Below are 23,295 nucleotides of genomic sequence, written 5' to 3' on the forward strand. Positions count from 1 at the left end.
ATTCCCCATATCTCATTCCCCGCCTCTGAATCCCCATCTCTGATTCCCGGACTCTGATTCCCCACCTCTGATTCCCGGCCTCTTATTCCCGGCATCTGATTCCGGCCTCTGATTCCCGGCCTCTGATTCCCTGCTTCTGATTCTGATTCCCTGCCTTTGATTCCCCATCTCTGATTCCCTGCATCTAATTCCCCAGCTCTGATTCCCCGCCTCTGATTCCCCAACTCTGATTCCCTGCATCTAATTCCCCAGCTCTGATTCCCCGCCTCTGATTCCCCAACTCTGATTCCCCACCTCTGATTCCCCAGCTCTGATTACCCACCTCTGATTCCCCATATCTAATTCCCTGCCTCTGTTTCCCCGCCTCTGATTCCCCGCCACTATTTCCCCATATCTGATTCTCCGCCTCAGAATCCCCAACTCTGATTCCCTGCATCTAATTCCCCAGCTCTGATTCCCCGCCTCTGATTCCCCGTGTCTGATTTCCTGCCTCTGATTCCCCGCCTCTGATTACCCATGTCTGATTCACCGCCTCTGATTCCCCATCTCTGATTCCCCGCCTCTGACTCCCCAACTCTGATTCCCCACCTCTGATTCCGCACATCTAATTCCCTGCCTCTGATTCCCCACCTCTGATTCCCCATATCTGATTCCCCGCCTCTGTTTCCCCGCCTCTGATTCCCCGCCTCTGATGCCCCGTGTTTGATTCCCTGCCTCTGATTCCCCGCCTCTGATTCCCCATCTCTGATTCCGCACATCTAATTCCCTGCCTCTGATTCCCCACCTCTGATTCCCCATATCTGATTCCCCGCCTCTGTTTCCCCGCCTCTGATTCCCCGCATCTGATGCCCCGTGTTTGATTCCCTGCCTCTGATTCCCCGCCTCTGATTCCCCATCTCTGATTCACCGCCTTTGATTCGCCACCTCTGATTCCCCATATCTGATTCCTCGCCTCTGTTTCCCCGCCTCTGATTTCCCGCCTCTGATTCCCCATATCTCATTCCCCGCCTCTGATTCCCCAACTCTGATTCCCGGACTCTGATTCCCCACCTCTGATTCCCGGCCTCTGATTCGCTGCTTCTGATTCTGATTCCCTGCCTCTGATTCCCCATCTCTGATTCCGCACATCTAATTCCCTGCCTCTGATTCCCCACCTCTGATTCCCCATATCTGATTCCCCGCCTCTGTTTCCCCGCCTCTGATTCCCCGCCTCTGATGCCCCGTGTTTGATTCCCTGCCTCTGATTCCCCGCCTCTGATTCCCCATCTCTGATTCACCGCCTTTGATTCGCCACCTCTGATTCCCCATATTTGATTCCTCGCCTCTGTTTCCCCGCCTCTGATTTCCCGCCTCTGATTCCCCATATCTCATTCCCCGCCTCTGATTCCCCAACTCTGATTCCCGGACTCTGATTCCCCACCTCTGATTCCCGGCCTCTGATTCGCTGCTTCTGATTCTGATTCCCTGTCTCTGATTCCCCATCTCTGATTCCGCACATCTAATTCCCTGCCTCTGATTCCCCACCTCTGATTCCCCATATCTGATTCCCCGCCTCTGTTTCCCCGCCTCTGATTCCCCGCCTCTGTTTCCCCGCATCTGATTCCCTGCATCTGATTCCCAGCCTCTGATTCCCTGCCTCTGATTCCCAAACTCTGATTCCCCACCTCTGATTCCCCATATCTGATTCCCCGCCTCTGTTTCCCCGCCTCTGATTCCCCGCCTCTGTTTCCCCATATCTGATTCCCCGCCTCTATTTGCCCGCCTCTGATACCCCGCCTCTGTTTCCCCATATCTGATTACCCGCCTCTGAATCCCCAACTCTGATTCCCTGCCTCTAATTTCCCAGCTCTGATTCCCCGCCTCTGATTCCCCGTGTCTGATTTCCTGCCTCTGATTCCCCGCCTCTGATTACCCATGTCTGATTCACCGCCTCTGATTCCCCACCTCTGATTCCCCATCTCTGATTCCGCACATCCGATTCACTGCCTCTGATTCCCCAGCTCTGATTCCCCGCCTCTGATTCCCCGCGTCTTATTCCCTGCTTCTGATTCTGATTCCCTGCCTCTGATTCCCCATCTCTGATTCTGCACATCTGATTCCCTGCCTCTGATTCCCCACCTCTGATTCGCCATATCTGATTCCGCGCCTCTGTTTCCCCGCCTCTGATTCCCCGCCTCTGTTTCCCCATACCTAAGTCCCCGCCTCTGATTCCCCAACTCTGATTCCCCACCTCTGATTCCCCAGCTCTGATTCCCCGCCTCTGATTCCCCGCATCTGATTCCCTGCATCTGATTCCCAGCCTCTGATTCCCTGCCTCTGATTCCCAACCTCTGATTCCCCACCTTTGATTCCCCATATCTGATTCCCCGCCTCTGTTTCCCTGCCTCTGATTCCCCGCCTCTGTTTCCACATATCTGATTCCCCGCCTCTATTTCCCAGCCTCTGATTCCCAGCCTCTGATTCCCCATATCTGATTCCCCGCCTCTGATTCCCCAACTCTGATTCCCCGCCTCGGATTCCCCAGCTCTGAATCCCCGCCTCTGATTCCCCGCGTCTGATTACCGGCCTCTGATTCCCCGCTCTGATTCCCCATCTCTGATTCACAACCTCTGATTCCCCACCTCTGATTCCCCATATCTGATTTGCCGCCTCTGTTTCCCCGCCTCTGATTCCCCACCTCTGATTCCCCGCCTCTGATTCGCCAGCTATGATTCCCCGCGTCTGATTCCCCGCGTCTGATTCCCTGCCTCTGATTCCCCGCCTCTGATTCCACATCTCTGATTCACCACCTCTGATTCCCCGCGTCTGATTCCCCGCCTCTGATTCACCATCTCTGATTCCCCATCTCTGATTCCCCAATTCTGATTCACCGCCTCTGATTCCCCAGCTCTGTTTCCTCTCCTCTGATTCCCTGCCTCTGATTCCCAACCTCTGATTCCCCACCTCTGATTTCCCATATTGATTCCCTGCCTCTGATTCCCCGCCTCTGATTCCCCAACTCTGATTCCCCGCCTCTGATTCCCCAGCTCTGATTCCCCGCCTCTGATTCCCCGTGTTTGATTCCCTGCCTCTGATTCCCGGCCTCTGATTCCCCATCTCTGATTCATCGCCTTTGATTCGCCAATTCTGATTCCCCATATCTGATTCCCCGCCTCTGTTTCTCCGCCTCTGATTCCCCGCCTCTGATTCCACATATCTCATTCCCCGCCTCTGAATCCCCATCTCTGATTCCCGGACTCTGATTCCCCACCTCTGATTCCCGGCCTCTTATTCCCGGCATCTGATTCCGGCCTCTGATTCCCGGCCTCTGATTCCCTGCTTCTGATTCTGATTCCCTGCCTTTGATTCCCCATCTCTGATTCCCTGCATCTAATTCCCCAGCTCTGATTCCCCGCCTCTGATTCCCCAACTCTGATTCCCTGCATCTAATTCCCCAGCTCTGATTCCCCGCCTCTGATTCCCCAACTCTGATTCCCCACCTCTGATTCCCCAGCTCTGATTACCCACCTCTGATTCCCCATTTCTAATTCCCTGCCTCTGTTTCCCCGCCTCTGATTCCCCGCCACTATTTCCCCATATCTGATTCTCCGCCTCAGAATCCCCAACTCTGATTCCCTGCATCTAATTCCCCAGCTCTGATTCCCCGCCTCTGATTCCCCGTGTCTGATTTCCTGCCTCTGATTCCCCGCCTCTGATTACCCATGTCTGATTCACCGCCTCTGATTCCCCATCTCTGATTCCCCGCCTCTGATTCCCCAACTCTGATTCCCCACCTCTGATCCGCACATCTAATTCCCTGCCTCTGATTCCCCACCTCTGATTCCCCATATCTGATTCCCCGCCTCTGTTTCCCCGCCTCTGATTCCCCGCCTCTGATGCCCCGTGTTTGATTCCCTGCCTCTGATTCCCCGCCTCTTATTCCCCATCTCTGATTCCGCACATCTAATTCCCTGCCTCTGATTCCCCACCTCTGATTCCCCATATCTGATTCCCCGCCTCTGAATCCCCAACTCTGATTCCCTGCCTCTGATTCCCCAGCTCTGATTCCCCGCCTTTGATTCCCCCCGTCTGATTCCCAGCCTCTGAATCCCCGTGTCTGATATCCTGCCTCTGATTCCCCGCCTCTGATTCCTCATCTCAGATTCACCGCCTCTGATTCCCCACCTCTGATTCCCCATCTGATTCCGCACATCCGATTCCCTGCCTCTGATTCCCCGACTCTGATTCCCCACCTCTGATTCCCCAGCTCTGATTCCCCGCCTCTGATTCCCCAACTCTGATTCCCCGCCTCTGATAATGCAGCTCTGATTCCCCGCCTCCGATTCCCCGTGTTTGATTCCCTGCCTCTGATTCCCCGCCTCTGATTCCCCATCTCTGATTCACCGCCTTTGATTCGCCACCTCTGATTCCCCATATCTGATTCCTCGCCTCTGTTTCCCCGCCTCTGATTCCCAGCCTCTGATTCCCCATATCTCATTCCCCGCCTCTGATTCCCCATCTCTGATTCCCGGACTCTGATTCCCCACCTCTGATTCCCGGCCTCTTATTCCCGGCATCAGATTCCGGCCTCTGATTCCCGGACTCTGATTCCCTGCTTCTGATTCTGATTCCCTGCCTCTGATTCCCCATTTCTGATTCCGCACATCTAATTCCCTGCCTCTGATTCCCCACCTCTGATTCCCCATATCTGATTCCCCGCCTCTGTTTCCCCGCCTCTGATTCCCCGCCTCTGTTTCCCCATATCTAAGTCCCCGCCTCTGATTCCCCAACTCTGATTCCCCACCTCTGATTCCCCAGCTCTGATTACACACCTCTGATTCCCCATATCTGATTCCCCGCCTCTGTTTCCCCGCCTCTGATTCCCCGCCACTGTTTCCCCATATCTGATTCCCCGCCTCTGAATCCCCAACTCTGATTCCCTGCATCTAATTCCCCAGCTCTGATTCCCCGCCTCTGATTCCCCGTGTCTGATTTCCTGCCTCTGATTCCCCGCCTCTGATTACCCATGTCTGATTCACCGCCTCTGATTCCCCACCTCTGATTCCCCATCTCTGATTCCGCACATCCGATTCCCAGCCTCTGATTCCCCATCTCTGATTCCCCGCCTCTGATTCCCCAACTCTGATTCCCCACCTCCGATTCCCCAGCTCTGATTCCCCGCCTCTGATTCCCCGTGTTTGATTCCCTGCCTCTGATTCCCCGCATCTGATTCCCCATCTCTGATTCACCGCCTTTGATTCGCCACCTCTGATTCCCCATATCTGATTCCTCACCTCTGTTTACCCGCCTCAGATTCCCCGCCTCTGATTCCCCATATCTCATTCCCCGCCTCTGATTCCCCACCTCTGATTCCCCATATCTGATTCCCCGCCTCTGTTTCCCCGCCTCTGATTCCCCGCCTCTGTTTCCCCATATCTAAGTCCCCGCCTCTGATTCCCCAACTCTGATTCCCCACCTCTGATTCCCCAGCTCTGATTACACACCTCTGATTCCCCATATCTGATTCCCCGCCTCTGTTTCCCCGCCTCTGATTCCCCGCCACTGTTTCCCCATATCTGATTCCCCGCCTCTGAATCCCCAACTCTGATTCCCTGCATCTAATTCCCCAGCTCTGATTCCCCGCCTCTGATTCCCCGTGTCTGATTTCCTGCCTCTGATTCCCCGCCTCTGATTACCCATGTCTGATTCACCGCCTCTGATTCCCCACCTCTGATTCCCCATCTCTGATTCCGCACATCCGATTCCCAGCCTCTGATTCCCCATCTCTGATTCCCCGCCTCTGATTCCCCAACTCTGATTCCCCACCTCCGATTCCCCAGCTCTGATTCCCCGCCTCTGATTCCCCGTGTTTGATTCCCTGCCTCTGATTCCCCGCATCTGATTCCCCATCTCTGATTCACCGCCTTTGATTCGCCACCTCTGATTCCCCATATCTGATTCCTCACCTCTGTTTACCCGCCTCAGATTCCCCGCCTCTGATTCCCCATATCTCATTCCCCGCCTCTGATTCCCCATCTCTGATTCCCGGACTCTGATTCCCCACCTCTGATTCCCGGCCTCTGATTCCCTGCTTCTGATTCTGATTCCCTGCCTCTGATTCCCCATCTCTGATTCCGCACATCTAATTCCCTGCCTCTGATTCCCCACCTCTGATTCCCCATATCTGATTCCCCGCCTCTGTTTCCCCGCCTCTGATTCCCCGCCTCTGTTTCCCCATATCTAAGTCCCCGCCTCTGATTCCCCAACTTTGATTCCCCACCTCTGATTCCCCAGCTCTGATTCCCCGCCTCTGATTCCCCGCATCTGATTCCCTGCATCTGATTCCCAGCCTCTGATTCCCTGCCTCTGATTCCCAACCTCTGATTCCCCACCTCTGATTCCCCGCCTCTGATTCCCCGCCTCTGTTTCCCCATATCTGATTCCCCGCCTCTATTTGCCCGGCTCTGATTCCCCTCCTCTGTTTCCCCATATCTGATTACCCGCCTCTGAATCCCCAACTCTGATTCCCTGCCTCTAATTTCCCAGCTCTGATTCCCCACCTCTGATTCCCCGTGTCTGATTTCCTGCCTCTGATTCCCCGCCTCTGATTACCCATGTCTGATTCACCGCCTCTGATTCCCCACCTATGATTCCCCATCTCTGATTCCGCACATCCGATTCACTGCCTCTGATTCCCCAGCTCTGATTCCCCGCCTCTGATTCCCCGCGTCTTATTCCCTGCTTCTGATTCTGATTCCCTGCCTCTGATTCCACATCTCTGATTCTGCACATCTGATTCCTCGCCTCTGTTTACCCGCCTCTGATTCCCCGCCTCTGATTCCCCATATCTCATTCCCCACCTCTGATTCCCCATCTCTGATTCCCGGACTCTGATTCCCCACTTCTGATTCCCGGCCTCTGATTCCCTGCTTCTGATTCTGATTCCCTGCCTCTGATTCCCCATCTCTGATTCCGCACATCTTATTCCCTGCCTCTGATTCCCCACCTCTGATTCCCCAGCTCTGATTGCCCGCCTCTGATTCCCCGCATCTGATTCCCTGCATCTGATTCCCAGCCTCTGATTCCCTGCCTCTGATTCCCAAACTCTGATTCCCCACCTCTGATTCCCCATATCTGATTCCCCGCCTCTGTTTCCCCGCCTCTGATTCCCCGCCTCTGTTTCCCCATATCTGATTCCCCGCCTCTATTTGCCCGCCTCTGATTCCCCGCCTCTGTTTCCCCATATCTGATTACCCGCCTCTGAATCCCCAACTCTGATTCCCTGCCTCTAATTTCCCAGCTCTGATTCCCCGCCTCTGATTCCCCGTGTCTGATTTCCTGCCTCTGATTCCCCGCCTCTGATTACCCATGTCTGATTCACCGTCTCTGATTCCCCACATCTGATTCCCCATCTCTGATTCCGCACATCCGATTCACTGCCTCTGATTCCCCAGCTCTGATTCCCCGCCTCTGATTCCCCGCGTCTTATTCCCTGCTTCTGATTCTGATTCCCTGCCTCTGATTCCCCATATCTGATTCTGCACATCTGATTCCCTGCCTCTGATTCCCCACCTCTGATTCCCCATATCTGATTCCCCGCCTCTGAATCCCCATCTCTGATTCCCGGACACTGATTCCCCACCTCTGATTCCCGGCCTCTTATTACCAGCATCTGATTCCAGGCCTCTGATTCCCGGCCTCTGATTCCCCGCTTCTGATTCTGATTCCCTGCCTCTGATTCCCCATCTCTGATTCCGCACATCTGATTCCCTGCCTCTGATTCCCCACCTCTGATTCCCCATATCTGATTCCCCGCCTCTGTTTCCCCACCTCTGATTCCCCGCCTCTGTTTCGCCATATCTAATTCCCCACCTCTGATGCACCAACTCTGATTCCCCGCCTCTGATTCCCCAGCTCTGATTCCCCGCCTCTGATTCCCCGCATCCGATTCCCCATATCTGATTCCCCGCCTCTGTTTCCCCGCCTCTGATTCCCCGCCTCTGTTTCCCCATATCTGATTCCCCGCCTCTGATTCCCAACTATGATTCCCCGCCTCTGATTCCCCAGCTCTGATTCCCTGCCTCTGATTCCTCGCGTTCTATTCCCTGCCTCTGATTCCCCGCCTGTGATTCCCTATCTCTGATTCACCACCTCTGATTCCCCACCTCTGATTCCCCATATCTAATTCCCCGCCTCTGTTTGCCCGCCTCTGATTCCCCGCCTCTGTTTCCCCATATCTGATTCCCCGCCACTGAATCCCCAACTCTGATTCCCTGCCTCTGATTCCCCAGCTCTGATTCCCCGCCTTTGATTCCCCCCGTCTGATTCCCAGCCTCTGAATCCCCGTGTCTGATATCCTGCCTCTGATTCCCCGCCTCTGATTCCCCATCTCAGATTCACCGCCTCTGATTCCCCACCTCTGATTCCCCATCTCTGATTCCGCACATCCGATTCCCTGCCTCTGATTCCCCGACTCTGATTCCCCACCTCTGATTCCCCAACTCTGATTCCCCGCCTCTGATTCCCCGCCTCTGTTTCCCCATATCTAAGTCCCCGCCTCTGATTCCCCAACTCTGATTCCCCACCTCTGATTCCCCAGCTCTGATTACCCACCTCTGATTCCCCATATCTAATTCCCAGCCTCTGTTTCCCCGCCTCTGATTCCCCGCCACTGTTTCCCCATATCTGATTCTCTGCCTCTGAATCCCCAACTCTGATTCCCTGCATCTAATTCCCCAGCTCTGATTCCCCGCCTCTGACTCCCCGTGTCTGATTCCCCGCCTCTGATTCCCCGCATCCGATTCCCCATATCTGATTCCCCGCCTCTGTTTCCCCGCCTCTGATTCCCCGCCTCTGTTTCCCCATATCTGATTCCCCGCCTCTGATTCCCAACTATGATTCCCCGCCTCTGATTCCCCAGCTCTGATTCCCTGCCTCTGATTCCCCGCGTTCTATTCCCTGCCACTGATTCCCCACCTCTGATTCCCCATATCTGATTCCCCGCCTCTGTTTCCCCGCCTCTGATTCCCCGCCTCTGTTTCCCCATATCTAATTCCCCACCTCTGATGCACCAACTCTGATTCCCCGCCTCTGATTCCCCAGCTCTGATTCCCCGCCTCTGATTCCCCGCATCCGATTCCCCATATCTGATTCCCCGCCTCTGTTTCCCCGCCTCTGATTCCCCGCCTCTGTTTCCCCATATCTGATTCCCCGCCTCTGATTCCCAACTATGATTCCCCGCCTCTGATACCCCAGCTCTGATTCCCTGCCTCTGATTCCCCGCGTTCTATTCCCTGCCTCTGATTCCCCGCCTGTGATTCCCCATCTCTGATTCACCACCTCTGATTCCCAACCTCTGATTCCCCATATCTAATTCCCCGCCTCTGTTTGCCCGCCTCTGATTCCCCGCCTCTGTTTCCCCATATCTGATTCCCCGCCTCTGAATCCCCAACTCTGATTCCCTGCCTCTGATTCCCCAGCTCTGATTCCCCTCCTTTGATTCCCCCCGTCTGATTCCCAGCCTCTGAATCCCCGTGTCTGATATCCTGCCTCTGATTCCCCGCCTCTGATTCCCCGCCTCTGATTCCCCATCTCAGATTCACCGCCTCTGATTCCCCACCTCCGATTCCGCACATCCGATTCCCTGCCTCTGATTCCCCGACTCTGATTCCCCACCTCTGATTCCCCAGCTCTGATTCCCCGCCTCTGATTCCCCAACTCTGATTCCCCCCCTCTGATAACCCAGCTCTGATTCCCCACCTCTGATTCCCCGTGTTTGATTCCCTGCCTCTCATTCCCCGCCTCTGATTCCCCATCTCTGATTCACCGCCTTTGATTCGCCACCTCTGATTCCCCATATCTGATTCCTCGCCTCTGTTTCCCCGCCTGTGATTCCCCGCCTCTGATTCCCCATATCTCACTCCCCGCCTCTGATTCCCCATCTCTGATTCCCGGACTCTGATTCCCGGACTCTGATTCCCGGCCTCTTATTCCCGGCATCTGATTCCGGCCTCTGATTCCCGGCCTCTGATTCCCTGCTTCTGATTCTGATTCCCTGCCTCTGATTCCCCATTTCTGATTCCGCACATCTAATTCCCTGCCTCTGATTCCCCACCTCTGATTCCCCATATCTGATTCCCCGCCTCTGTTTCCCCGCCTCTGATTCCCCACCTCTGTTTCCCCATATCTAAGTCCCCGCCTCTGATTCCCCAACTTTGATTCCCCACCTCTGATTCCCCAGCTCTGATTCCCCGCCTCTGATTCCCCGCATCTGATTCCCTGCATCTGATTCCCAGCCTCTGATTCCCTGCCTCTGATTCCCAACCTCTGATTCCCCACCTCTGATTCCCCATATCTGATTCCCCGCCTCTGTTTCCCCGCCTCTGATTCCACGCCTCTGTTTCCCCATATCTGATTCCCCGCCTCTATTTGCCCGCCTCTGATTCCCCGCCTCTGTTTCCCCATATCTGATTCCCCGCCTCTGAATCCCCAACTCTGATTCCCTGCCTCTAATTTCCCAGCTCTGATTCCCCGCCTCTGATTCCCCGTGTCTGATTTCCTGCCTCTGATTCCCCGCCTCTGATTACCCATGTCTGATTCCCCGCCTCTGCTTCACCGCCTCTGATTCCCCGCCTCTGTTTCCCAATATCTAAGTCCCCGCCACTGATTCCCCAACTTTGATTCCCCACCTCTGATTCCCCAGCTCTGATTCCCCGCCTCTGATTCCACGCATCTGATTCCCTGCATCTGATTCCCAGCCTCTGATTCCCTGCCTCTGATTCCCAACCTCTGATTCCCCACCTCTGATTCCCCATATCTGATTCCCCGCCTCTGTTTCCCCGCCTCTGATTCCCCGCCTCTGTTTCCCCATATCTGATTCCCCGCCTCTATTTGCCCGCCTCTGATTCCCCGCCTCTGTTTCCCCATATCTGATTCCCCGCCTCTGAATCCCCAACTCTGATTCCCCGCCTCTAATTTCACAGCTCTGATTCCCCACCTCTGATTCCCCGTGTCTGAATTCCTGCCTCTGATTCCCCGCCTCTGATTACCCATGTCTGATTCACCGCCTCTGATTCCCCACCTCTGATTCCCCATCTCTGATTCCGCACATCCGATTCCCTGCCTCTGATTCCCCGCCTCAGATTCACTGCCTCTGCTTCCCCCGCTCTGATTCCCCGCCTCTGATTCCCCACGTCTTATTCCCTGCTTCTGATTCTGATTCCCTGCCTCTGATTGCCCATCTCTGATTCCGCACATCTGATTCCCTGCCTCTGATTCCCCACCTCTGATTCCCCATATCTGATTCCCCGCCTCTGTTTCCCCGCCTCTGATTCCCCGCCTCTGTTTCCCCATATCTAAGTCCCCGCCTCTGATTCCCCAACTCTGATTCCCCAGCTCTGATTCCCCGCCTCTGATCCCCGCATCTGATTCCCTGCATCTGATTCCCAGCCTCTGATTCCCTGCCTCTGATTCCCAACCACTGATTCCCCACCTCTGATTCCCCATATCTGATTCCCCGCCTCTGTTTCCACGCCTCTGATTCCCCGCCTCTGTTTCCCCATATCTGATTCCCCGCCTCTATTTGCCCACCTCTGATTCCCCACCTCTGTTTCCCCATATCTGATTCCCCGCCTCTGAATCCCCAACTCTGATTCCCTGCATCTAATTCCCCAGCTCTGATTCCCCGCCTCTGATTCCCCGTGTCTGATTTCCTGCCTCTGATTCCCCGCCTCTGATTACCCATGTCTGATTCACCGCCTCTGATTCCCCACCTCTGATTCCCCATCTCTGATTCCGCACATCCGATTCCCTGCCTCTGATTCCCCGCCTCTGATTCACCGCCTCTGATTCCCGGCCTCTGATATCCCGCCTCTGATTCCCTGCCACTGATACCCCGCTCCTGATTCCCCACCTCTGATTCCCCATATCTGATTCCCCGCCTCTGTTTCCCCGCCTCTGATTCCCCACCTCTGTTTCCCAATATCTAAGTCCCCGCCTCTGATTCCCCAACTCTGATTCCCCACCTCTGATTCCCCAGCTTTGATTCCCCGCCTCTGATTCCCCGCATCTGATTCCCTGCATCTGATTCCAAGCCTCTGATTCCCTGCCTCTGATTCCCAAACTCTGATTCCCCACCTCTGATTCCCCATATCTGATTCCCCGCCTCTGTTTCCCCGCCTCTGATTCCCCGCCTCTGTTTCCCCATATCTGATTCCCGGCCTCTGATTCCCCACCTCTGATTCCCCGCCTCTGATTCCCTGCCTCTGATTCCCCATCTCCGATTCCGCACATCTGATTCCCTGCCTCTGATTCCCCGCCTCTGATTCCCCGCCTCTGATTCCCTGCCTCTGATTCCCAACCTCTGATTCCCCGCCTCTGATTCCCCATATCTGATTCCCCGCCTCTGTTTCCCCGCCTCTGATTCCCCTCCTCTGATTCCCCAACTCTAATTCCCCGCCTCTGAATCCCCAGCTCTGATTCCCAACCTCTGATTCCACACCTCTGATTCCCCATATCTGATTCCCCGCCTCTGTTTCCCCGCCTCTGATTCCCCGCCCCTGTTTCCCCATATCTGATTCCCAGCCTCTGATTCCCCATATCTAAGTCCCCGCCTCTGATTCCCCAACTTTGATTCCCCACCTCTGATTCCCCAGCTCTGATTCCCCGCATCTGATTCCCTGCATCTGATTCCCAGCCTCTGATTCCCTGCCTCTGATTCCCAACCTCTGATTCCCCACCTCTGATTCCCCATATCTGATTCCCCGCCTCTGTTTCCCCGCCTCTGATTCCCCGCCTCTGTTTCCCCATATCTGATTCCCCGCCTCTATTTGCCCGCCTCTGATTCCCCGCCTCTGTTTCCCCATATCTGATTCCCCACCTCTGAATCCCCAACTCTGATTCCCTGCCTCTAATTTCCCAGCTCTGATTCCCCGCCTCTGATTCCCCGTGTCTGAATTTCTGCCTCTGATTCCCCGCCTCTGATTACCCATGTCTGATTCACCGCCTCTGATTCCCCACCTCTGATTCCCCATCTCTGATTCCGCACATCCGATTCCCTGCCTCTGATTCCCCGCCTCAGATTCACTGCGTCTGCTTCCCCAGCTCTGATTCCCCACCTCTGATTCCCCGCGTCTTATTCCCTGCTTCTGATTCTGATTCCCTGCCTCTGAATCCCCAGCTCTGATTCCCAACCTCTGATTCCACACCTCTGATTCCCCATATCTGATTCCCCGCCTCTGTTTCCCCGCCTCTGATTCCCCGCCCCTGTTTCCCCATATCTGATTCCCAGCCTCTGATTCCCCATATCTAAGTCCCCGCCTCTGATTCCCCAACTTTGATTCCCCACCTCTGATTCCCCAGCTCTGATTCCCCGCATCTGATTCCCTGCATCTGATTCCCAGCCTCTGATTCCCTGCCTCTGATTCCCAACCTCTGATTCCCCACCTCTGATTCCCCATATCTGATTCCCCGCCTCTGTTTCCCCGCCTCTGATTCCCCGCCTCTGTTTCCCCATATCTGATTCCCCGCCTCTATTTGCCCGCCTCTGATTCCCCGCCTCTGTTTCCCCATATCTGATTCCCCACATCTGAATCCCCAACTCTGATTCCCTGCCTCTAATTTCCCAGCTCTGATTCCCCGCCTCTGATTCCCCGTGTCTGAATTTCTGCCTCTGATTCCCCGCCTCTGATTACCCATGTCTGATTCACCGCCTCTGATTCCCCACCTCTGATTCCCCATCTCTGATTCCGCACATCCGATTCCCTGCCTCTGATTCCCCGCCTCAGATTCACTGCCTCTGCTTCCCCAGCTCTGATTCCCCACCTCTGATTCCCCGCGTCTTATTCCCTGCTTCTGATTCTGATTCCCTGCCTCTGATTCCCCATCTCTGATTCCGCACATCTGATTCCCTGCCTCAGATTCCCCACCTCTGATTCCCCATATCTGATTCCCCGCATCTGTTTCCCCGCCTCTGATTCCCCGCCTCTGTTTCCCCATATCTAAGCCCCGCCTCTGATTCCCCAACTCTGATTCCCCACCTCTGATTCCCCAGCTCTGATTCCCCGCCTCTGATCCCCGCATCTGATTCCCTGCATCTGATTCCCAGCCTCTGATTCCCTGCCTCTGATTCCCAACCTCTGATTGCCCACATCTGATTCCCCATATCTGATTCCCCGCCTCTGTTTCCACGCCTCTGATTCCCCGCCTCTGTTTCCCCATATCTGATTCCCCGCCTCTATTTGCCCACCTCTGATTCCCCACCTCTGTTTCCCCATATCTGATTCCCCGCCTCTGAATCCCCAACTCTGATTCCCTGCATCTAATTCCCCAGCTCTGATTCCCCGCCTCTGATTCCCCGTGTCTGATTTCCTGCCTCTGATTCCCCGCCTCTGATTACCCATGTCTGATTCACTGCCTCTGATTCCCCACCTCTGATTCCCCATCTCTGATTCCGCACATCCGATTCCCTGCCTCTGATTCCCCGCCTCTGATTCACCGCCTCTGATTCGCGGCCTCTGATTTCCCGCCTCTGATTCCCTGCCACTGATACCCCACCTCTGATTCCCCACCTCTGATTCCCCATATCTGATTCCCCGCCTCTGTTTCCCCGCCTCTGATTCCCCGCCTCTGATTCCCCATATCTCATTCCCCGCCTCTGAATCCCCATCTCTGATTCCCGGAGTCTGATTCCCCACCTCTGATTCCCGGCCTCTGATTCCCCGCATCCGATTCCCTGCCTCTGATTCCCCGCCTCTGATTCACCGCCTCTGATTCCCCAGCTCTGATTACACACCTCTGATTCCCCATATCTGATTCCCCGCCTCTGTTTCCCCGCCTCTGATTCCCCGCCACTGTTTCCCCATATCTGATTCCCCGCCTCTGAATCCCCAACTCTGATTCCCTGCATCTAATTCCCCAGCTCTGATTCCCCGCCTCTGATTCCCCGTGTCTGATTTCCTGCCTCTGATTCCCCGCCTCTGATTACCCATGTCTGATTCACCGCCTCTGATTCCCCACCTCTGATTCCCCATCTCTGATTCCGCACATCCGATTCCCAGCCTCTGATTCCCCATCTCTGATTCCCCGCCTCTGATTCCCCAACTCTGATTCCCCACCTCCGATTCCCCAGCTCTGATTCCCCGCCTCTGATTCCCCGTGTTTGATTCCCTGCCTCTGATTCCCCGCATCTGATTCCCCATCTCTGATTCACCGCCTTTGATTCGCCACCTCTGATTCCCCATATCTGATTCCTCACCTCTGTTTACCCGCCTCAGATTCCCCGCCTCTGATTCCCCATATCTCATTCCCCGCCTCTGATTCCCCATCTCTGATTCCCGGACTCTGATTCCCCACCTCTGATTCCCGGCCTCTGATTCCCTGCTTCTGATTCTGATTCCCTGCCTCTGATTCCCCATCTCTGATTCCGCTCATCTAATTCCCTGCCTCTGATTCCCCACCTCTGATTCCCCATATCTGATTCCCCGCCTCTGTTTCCCCGCCTCTGATTCCCCGCCTCTGTTTCCCCATATCTAAGTCCCCGCCTCTGATTCCCCAACTTTGATTCCCCACCTCTGATTCCCCAGCTCTGATTCCCCGCCTCTGATTCCCCGCATCTGATTCCCTGCATCTGATTCCCAGCCTCTGATTCCCTGCCTCTGATTCCCAACCTCTGATTCCCCACCTCTGATTCCCCGCCTCTGATTCCCCGCCTCTGTTTCCCCATATCTGATTCCCCGCCTCTATTTGCCCGGCTCTGATTCCCCTCCTCTGTTTCCCCATATCTGATTACCCGCCTCTGAATCCCCAACTCTGATTCCCTGCCTCTAATTTCCCAGCTCTGATTCCCCGCCTCTGATTCCCCGTGTCTGATTTCCTGCCTCTGATTCCCCGCCTCTGATTACCCATGTCTGATTCACCGCCTCTGATTCCCCACCTATGATTCCCCATCTCTGATTCCGCACATCCGATTCACTGCCTCTGATTCCCCAGCTCTGATTCCCCGCCTCTGATTCCCCGCGTCTTATTCCCTGCTTCTGATTCTGATTCCCTGCCTCTGATTCCACATCTCTGATTCTGCACATCTGATTCCTCGCCTCTGTTTACCCGCCTCTGATTCCCCGCCTCTGATTCCCCATATCTCATTCCCCACCTCTGATTCCCCATCTCTGATTCCCGGACTCTGATTCCCCACTTCTGATTCCCGGCCTCTGATTCCCTGCTTCTGATTCTGATTCCCTGCCTCTGATTCCCCATCTCTGATTCCGCACATCTTATTCCCTGCCTCTGATTCCCCACCTCTGATTCCCCATATCTGATTCCCCGCCTCTGTTTCCCCGCTTCTGATTCCCCGCCTCTGTTTCCCCATATCTAAGTCCCCGCCTCTGATTCCCCAACTTTGATTCCCCACCTCTGATTCCCCAGCTCTGATTGCCCGCCTCTGATTCCCCGCATCTGATTCCCTGCATCTGATTCCCAGCCTCTGATTCCCTGCCTCTGATTCCCTGCCTCTGATTCCCCACCTCTGATTCCCCATATCTGATTCCCCGCCTCTGTTTCCCCGCCTCTGATTCCCCGCCTCTGTTTCCCCATATCTGATTCCCCGCCTCTATTTGCCCGCCTCTGATTCCCCGCCTCTGTTTCCCCATATCTGATTACCCGCCTCTGAATCCCCAACTCTGATTCCCTGCCTCTAATTTCCCAGCTCTGATTCCCCGCCTCTGATTCCCCGTGTCTGATTTCCTGCCTCTGATTCCCCGCCTCTGATTACCCATGTCTGATTCACCGCCTCTGATTCCCCACATCTGATTCCCCATCTCTGATTCCGCACATCCGATTCACTGCCTCTGATTCCCCAGCTCTGATTCCCCGCCTCTGATTCCCCGCGTCTTATTCCCTGCTTCTGATTCTGATTCCCTGCCTCTGATTCCCCATATCTGATTCTGCACATCTGATTCCCTGCCTCTGATTCCCCACCTCTGATTCCCCATATCTGATTCCCCGCCTCTGAATCCCCATCTCTGATTCCCGGACACTGATTCCCCACCTCTGATTCCCGGCCTCTTATTACCAGCATCTGATTCCAAGTCTCTGATTCCCGGCCTCTGATTCCCCGCTTCTGATTCTGATTCCCTGCCTCTGATTCCCCATCTCTGATTCCGCACATCTGATTCCCTGCCTCTGATTCCCCACCTCTGATTCCCCATATCTGATTCCCCGCCTCTGTTTCCCCACCTCTGATTCCCCGCCTCTGTTTCCCCATATCTAATTCCCCACCTCTGATGCACCAACTCTGATTCCCCGCCTCTGATTCCCCAGCTCTGATTCCCCGCCTCTGATTCCCCGCATCCGATTCCCCATATCTGATTCCCCGCCTCTGTTTCCCCGCCTCTGATTCCCCGCCTCTGTTTCCCCATATCTGATTCCCCGCCTCTGATTCCCAACTATGATTCCCCGCCTCTGATTCCCCAGCTCTGATTCCCTGCCTCTGATTCCCCGCGTTCTATTCCCTGCCTCTGATTCCCCGCCTGTGATTCCCTATCTCTGATTCACCACCTCTGATTCCCCACCTCTGATTCCCCATATCTAATTCCCCACCTCTGTTTGCCCGCCTCTGATTCCCCGCCTCTGTTTCCCCATATCTGATTCCCCGCCACTGAATCCCCAACTCTGATTCCCTGCCTCTGATTCCCCAGCTCTGATTCCCCGCCTTTGATTCCCCCCGTCTGATTCCCAGCCTCTGAATCCCCGTGTCTGATATCCTGCCTCTGATTCCCCGCCTCTGATTCCCCATCTCAGATTCACCGCCTCTGATTCCCCACCTCTGATTCCCCATCTCTGATTCCGCACATCCGATTCCCTGCCTCTGATTCCCCGACTCTGATTCCCCACCTCTGATTCCCCAACTCTGATTCCCCGCCTCTGATTCCCCGCCTCTGTTTCCCCATATCTAAGTCCCCGCCTCTGATTCCCCAACTCTGATTCCCCACCTCTGATTCCCCAGCTCTGATTACCCACCTCTGATTCCCCATATCTAATTCCCAGCCTCTGTTTCCCCGCCTCTGATTCCCCGCCACTGTTTCCCCATATCTGATTCTCTGCCTCTGAATCCCCAACTCTGATTCCCTGCATCTAATTCCCCAGCTCTGATTCCCCGCCTCTGACTCCCCGTGTCTGATTTCCTGCCTCTGATTCCCCGCCTCTGATTACCCATGTCTGATTCACCGCCTCTGTTTCCCCGCCTCTGATTCCCCGCCTCTGTTTCCCCATATCTAATTCCCCACCTCTGATGCACCAACTCTGATTCCCCGCCTCTGATTCCCCAGCTCTGATTCCCCGCCTCTGATTCCCCGCATCCGATTCCCCATATCTGATTCCCCGCCTCTGTTTCCCCGCCTCTGATTCCCCGCCTCTGTTTCCCCATATCTGATTCCCCGCCTCTGATTCCCAACTATGATTCCCCGCCTCTGATTCCCCAGCTCTGATTCCCTGCCTCTGATTCCCCGCGTTCTATTCCCTGCCTCTGATTCCCCACCTCTGGTTCCCCATATCTGATTCCCCGCCTCTGTTTCCCCGCCTCTGATTCCCCGCCTCTGTTTCCCCATATCTAATTCCCCACCTCTGATGCACCAACTCTGATTCCCCGCCTCTGATTCCCCAGCTCTGATTCCCCGCCTCTGATTCCCCGCATCCGATTCCCCATATCTGATTCCCCGCCTCTGTTTCCCCGCCTCTGATTCCCCGCCTCTGTTTCCCCATATCTGATTCCCCGCCTCTGATTCCCAACTATGATTCCCCGCCTCTGATACCCCAGCTCTGATTCCCTGCCTCTGATTCCCCGCGTTCTATTCCCTGCCTCTGATTCCCCGCCTCTGATTACCCATGTCTGATTCACCGCCTCTGATTCCCCACATCTGATTCCCCATCTCTGATTCCGCACATCCGATTCACTGCCTCTGATTCCCCAGCTCTGATTCCCCGCCTCTGATTCCCCGCGTCTTATTCCCTGCTTCTGATTCTGATTCCCTGCCTCTGATTCCCCATATCTGATTCTGCACATCTGATTCCCTGCCTCTGATTCCCCACCTCTGATTCCCCATATCTGATTCCCCGCCTCTGAATCCCCATCTCTGATTCCCGGACACTGATTCCCCACCTCTGATTCCCGGCCTCTTATTACCAGCATCTGATTCCAGGCCTCTGATTCCCGGCCTCTGATTCCCCGCTTTTGATTCTGATTCCCTGCCTCTGATTCCCCATCTCTGATTCCGCACATCTGATTCCCTGCCTCTGATTCCCCACCTCTGATTCCCCATATCTGATTCCCCGCCTCTGTTTCCCCACCTCTGATTCCCCGCCTCTGTTTCCCCATATCTAATTCCCCACCTCTGATGCACCAACTCTGATTCCCCGCCTCTGATTCCCCAGCTCTGATTCCCCGCCTCTGATTCCCCGCATCCGATTCGCCATATCTGATTCCCCGCCTCTGTTTCCCCGCCTCTGATTCCCCGCCTCTGTTTCCCCATATCTGATTCCCCGCCTCTGATTCCCAACTATGATTCCCCGCCTCTGATTCCCCAGCTCTGATTCCCTGCCTCTGATTCCCCGCGTTCTATTCCCTGCCTCTGATTCCCCGCCTGTGATTCCCTATCTCTGATTCACCACCTCTGATTCCCCACCTCTGATTCCCCATATCTAATTCCCCGCCTCTGTTTGCCCGCCTCTGATTCCCCGCCTCTGTTTCCCCATATCTGATTCCCCGCCACTGAATCCCCAACTCTGATTCCCTGCCTCTGATTCCCCAGCTCTGATTCCCCGCCTTTGATTCCCCCCGTCTGATTCCCAGCCTCTGAATCCCCGTGTCTGATATCCTGCCTCTGATTCCCCGCCTCTGATTCCCCATCTCAGATTCACCGCCTCTGATTCCCCACCTCTGATTCCCCATCTCTGATTCCGCACATCCGATTCCCTGCCTCTGTTTACCCGCCTCTGATTCCCCGCCTCTGATTCCCCATATCTCATTCCCCACCTCTGATTCCCCATCTCTGATTCCCGGACTCTGATTCCCCACTTCTGATTCCCGGCCTCTGATTCCCTGCTTCTGATTCTGATTCCCTGCCTCTGATTCCCCATCTCTGATTCCGCACATCTTATTCCCTGCCTCTGATTCCCCACCTCTGATTCCCCATATCTGATTCCCCGCCTCTGTTTCCCCGCTTCTGATTCCCCGCCTCTGTTTCCCCATATCTAAGTCCCCGCCTCTGATTCCCCAACTTTGATTCCCCACCTCTGATTCCCCAGCTCTGATTGCCCGCCTCTGATTCCCCGCATCTGATTCCCTGCATCTGATTCCCAGCCTCTGATTCCCTGCCTTTGATTCCCAAACTCTGATTCCCCACCTCTGATTCCCCATATCTGATTCCCCGCCTCTGTTTCCCCGCCTCTGATTCCCCGCCTCTGTTTCCCCATATCTGATTCCCCGCCTCTATTTGCCCGCCTCTGATTCCCCGCCTCTGTTTCCCCATATCTGATTACCCGCCTCTGAATCCCCAACTCTGATTCCCTGCCTCTAATTTCCCAGCTCTGATTCCCCGCCTCTGATTCCCCGTGTCTGATTTCCTGCCTCTGATTCCCCGCCTCTGATTACCCATGTCTGATTCACCGCCTCTGATTCCCCACATCTGATTCCCCATCTCTGATTCCGCACATCCGATTCACTGCCTCTGATTCCCCAGCTCTGATTCCCCGCCTCTGATTCCCCGCGTCTTATTCCCTGCTTCTGATTCTGATTCCCTGCCTCTGATTCCCCATATCTGATTCTGCACATCTGATTCCCTGCCTCTGATTCCCCACCTCTGATTCCCCATATCTGATTCCCCGCCTCTGAATCCCCATCTCTGATTCCCGGACACTGATTCCCCACCTCTGATTCCCGGCCTCTTATTACCAGCATCTGATTCCAAGTCTCTGATTCCCGGCCTCTGATTCCCCGCTTCTGATTCTGATTCCCTGCCTCTGATTCCCCATCTCTGATTCCGCACATCTGATTCCCTGCCTCTGATTCCCCACCTCTGATTCCCCATATCTGATTCCCCGCCTCTGTTTCCCCACCTCTGATTCCCCGCCTCTGTTTCCCCATATCTAATTCCCCACCTCTGATGCACCAACTCTGATTCCCCGCCTCTGATTCCCCAGCTCTGATTCCCCGCCTCTGATTCCCCGCATCCGATTCCCCATATCTGATTCCCCGCCTCTGTTTCCCCGCCTCTGATTCCCCGCCTCTGTTTCCCCATATCTGATTCCCCGCCTCTGATTCCCAACTATGATTCCCCGCCTCTGATTCCCCAGCTCTGATTCCCTGCCTCTGATTCCCCGCGTTCTATTCCCTGCCTCTGATTCCCCGCCTGTGATTCCCTATCTCTGATTCACCACCTCTGATTCCCCACCTCTGATTCCCCATATCTAATTCCCCACCTCTGTTTGCCCGCCTCTGATTCCCCGCCTCTGTTTCCCCATATCTGATTCCCCGCCACTGAATCCCCAACTCTGATTCCCTGCCTCTGATTCCCCAGCTCTGATTCCCCGCCTTTGATTCCCCCCGTCTGATTCCCAGCCTCTGAATCCCCGTGTCTGATATCCTGCCTCTGATTCCCCGCCTCTGATTCCCCATCTCAGATTCACCGCCTCTGATTCCCCACCTCTGATTCCCCATCTCTGATTCCGCACATCCGATTCCCTGCCTCTGATTCCCCGACTCTGATTCCCCACCTCTGATTCCCCAACTCTGATTCCCCGCCTCTGATTCCCCGCCTCTGTTTCCCCATATCTAAGTCCCCGCCTCTGATTCCCCAACTCTGATTCCCCACCTCTGATTCCCCAGCTCTGATTACCCACCTCTGATTCCCCATATCTAATTCCCAGCCTCTGTTTCCCCGCCTCTGATTCCCCGCCACTGTTTCCCCATATCTCATTCTCTGCCTCTGAATCCCCAACTCTGATTCCCTGCATCTAATTCCCCAGCTCTGATTCCCCGCCTCTGACTCCCCGTGTCTGATTTCCTGCCTCTGATTCCCCGCCTCTGATTACCCATGTCTGATTCACCGCCTCTGTTTCCCCGCCTCTGATTCCCCGCCTCTGTTTCCCCATATCTAATTCCCCACCTCTGATGCACCAACTCTGATTCCCCGCCTCTGATTCCCCAGCTCTGATTCCCCGCCTCTGATTCCCCGCATCCGATTCCCCATATCTGATTCCCCGCCTCTGTTTCCCCGCCTCTGATTCCCCGCCTCTGTTTCCCCATATCTGATTCCCCGCCTCTGATTCCCAACTATGATTCCCCGCCTCTGATTCCCCAGCTCTGATTCCCTGCCTCTGATTCCCCGCGTTCTATTCCCTGCCTCTGATTCCCCACCTCTGATTCCCCATATCTGATTCCCCGCCTCTGTTTCCCCGCCTCTGATTCCCCGCCTCTGTTTCCCCATATCTAATTCCCCACCTCTGATGCACCAACTCTGATTCCCCGCCTCTGATTCCCCAGCTCTGATTCCCCGCCTCTGATTCCCCGCATCCGATTCCCCATATCTGATTCCCCGCCTCTGTTTCCCCGCCTCTGATTCCCCGCCTCTGTTTCCCCATATCTGATTCCCCGCCTCTGATTCCCAACTATGATTCCCCGCCTCTGATACCCCAGCTCTGATTCCCTGCCTCTGATTCCCCGCGTTCTATTCCCTGCCTCTGATTCCCCGCCTCTGATTACCCATGTCTGATTCACCGCCTCTGATTCCCCACATCTGATTCCCCATCTCTGATTCCGCACATCCGATTCACTGCCTCTGATTCCCCAGCTCTGATTCCCCGCCTCTGATTCCCCGCGTCTTATTCCCTGCTTCTGATTCTGATTCCCTGCCTCTGATTCCCCATATCTGATTCTGCACATCTGATTCCCTGCCTCTGATTCCCCACCTCTGATTCCCCATATCTGATTCCCCGCCTCTGAATCCCCATCTCTGATTCCCGGACACTGATTCCCCACCTCTGATTCCCGGCCTCTTATTACCAGCATCTGATTCCAGGCCTCTGATTCCCGGCCTCTGATTCCCCGCTTTTGATTCTGATTCCCTGCCTCTGATTCCCCATCTCTGATTCCGCACATCTGATTCCCTGCCTCTGATTCCCCACCTCTGATTCCCCATATCTGATTCCCCGCCTCTGTTTCCCCACCTCTGATTCCCCGCCTCTGTTTCCCCATATCTAATTCCCCACCTCTGATGCACCAACTCTGATTCCCCGCCTCTGATTCCCCAGCTCTGATTCCCCGCCTCT

The sequence above is a fragment of the Narcine bancroftii genome, chromosome 2 (genome assembly GCF_036971445.1).
Source record: "Narcine bancroftii isolate sNarBan1 chromosome 2, sNarBan1.hap1, whole genome shotgun sequence".
Taxonomy (NCBI): Eukaryota; Metazoa; Chordata; class Chondrichthyes; order Torpediniformes; family Narcinidae; genus Narcine; species Narcine bancroftii.